Source organism: Antrostomus carolinensis, unplaced genomic scaffold (genome assembly GCF_000700745.2).
Source record: "Antrostomus carolinensis isolate BGI_N321 unplaced genomic scaffold, ASM70074v2 scaffold46086, whole genome shotgun sequence".
Classification (NCBI taxonomy): Eukaryota; Metazoa; Chordata; class Aves; order Caprimulgiformes; family Caprimulgidae; genus Antrostomus; species Antrostomus carolinensis.
In genome coordinates this window covers 26,551-28,672 of record NW_010320641.1, presented here as the reverse complement: position 1 = coordinate 28,672, position 2,122 = coordinate 26,551, and positions in this window count along the sequence as shown.

The window sequence follows — 2,122 nt, the reverse complement described above, 5'->3', positions numbered from 1 at the left end:
AGGATGAGTGACTCGGTCTGGCTCATGATGCGGCTCCAGAACCACCACTGACGGCACGAGGTGTGCAGCAGGACCGCGTGGTGGGGAACGAGGTGCAACAATTCCTCTTGGAAGTGAACTGCTCTGAGGAAAGCTTCCACTGGATTATACAACCATAACCTGAGAAATTTAAGATCTGTAATCTCTGATTTTGCCTGACAGAGGGATTAATGAAGCTCATCAATAAGCAAATGCCTGGTTGAGGTTGCCCTCTGTGAAACCACCACCCATCAGCTGTGCATCCTGCACGTCCACACATGTCTCCTTCATCACCTCAGACAGTCACTCCAAGTGCAGATTAGACCAGAGGGGGACTCTGCTTAGGCGTTGGGTTTGTTTTTTAAAAAACTTTTTATTTTAAAAAGTTCCATACAATTGTGCTGCTTTCTCAGGAGTGTGTGCACTGTGAGGGCAAGCGGGAGAGACATTTCACTGCCTGTCAAATTAGCATCTGCAGGAACAAATTACAATTTCTTTGTTCTCTTGCATGGCACAGTCTGATCCAACCCTTGCTAAAAATTTATATGCCAATAAAGGAAAAAGAGAAGTCCACAAAAGCTGGAGCTGCAGCAGAAGGTCAGGCCTCCTGAGGTCGGGCTGCTGGCAGCCCTGCCACTGCTGCAGGGCAGAGGCTCTTTAATTCAGGTGAACTAGTTACCTGCATGTCTGAGGAGGGGCCAACATGATGGATTTAGAAACATAAACCCAAGAATAACTAGTGGGAAACTTAAGTTTAAATTATTAGAAGGTAAATATATGGTAAGCTCTACTCTACTGTGCATACAGCCCTTACAGAGTACCCCCACAGAGCTTTATTTTTCTCTAAATTTGTTTATTTTCTTACTCAACACAGTTATGACTGCTAAGTGCTTATCAAAGAACTGTCATGAAATCCGAGAGAAGAAAAAAAATAAATCAAAGTCACACTTACAATTTTATAAAGGACTCATTTTAAATCCTACCTGATTTGCCCTTTCAAGGTCTGTCATGATCATCTCGATTTCATCAGCCCTGGGAGAACAAGAGCAGAAGTACCGTTATCATATGAAGAATGCCTGCTATATGAGTTCATGCACAGTACAATTGCAACTTTCATACAAACAATACCAATTTTCAATATTTTTTTAAAGGACACAGTAAGACTGATCAGCTAATCATTTGACTGGTGAAATCTTCTTGGGTTGCAGCTCTGAGGACTGGTTTGCAAGTCTCCAATTCCTTTGCCTGTTCCCTTTTTGCAACGAAATAAGTATATCAATATCTGAGCATATTCATTAGCTCTTTGAAGATCTTATTCCCCAACCTTCTGCAGAAGGACAGAGTCACCATTCCTACATGAAAAGGTGCTTCACAAGTGATAATTACGGAGAAGTCAAAGATGACAAGTTCTTCATTCAACTACTTGTATACATATGCACAAAAGAAGCCTGTTACTCTTCTGTTTCAGTTTGGTTCTAAATTTAGATTAAAAAAAAAATATCACGAGGTCAAAGAGACCAAGAAATTTAATTTTACATTATGCCGAAAAGAGATTTTTGACACAAACATATGAAACTCTAAATTTAGACTCATGCTCTTCATGCACTTTACAAAGCTGAACAGAAAAGTCAAAGGGTTGAAAACTATACAAATAGTCAAGGAAAAATAGATCCTTCACATAGGTGTGTTAGGTGGCAGCTACCAGCCCTGACCCTTTAAAAACTCCACCATTTCTAAGGCTTCACTCACACAAATGGATCCAATCCTTAAGCAACCTTTTTTTATCTTGCAGAATCATGGGCATTTCACACGCATGCTCTCACCTGTGCAAGGTACCAGGAAAAGGGCCCACAGACCTAAAAATATGTTCTGTATTAATATAAGAAGACATATTACTTCTCCTCAGACATTCTGCCTGTCTTATATCTCTGGACCATATGGAAGCAATAAACACTATCCTCATCTCCTATGAACAGAACAGCAGCTTTAACCAGCAAGTCCTTTTGCAATCTGCCAACACCATAATGTCTGGGTTTTGTTTTTAATCTGCAGCAGATCATTATTGGTAAAAGCTGTGAAATACTGGAATTCCCTTCCTCTGCCC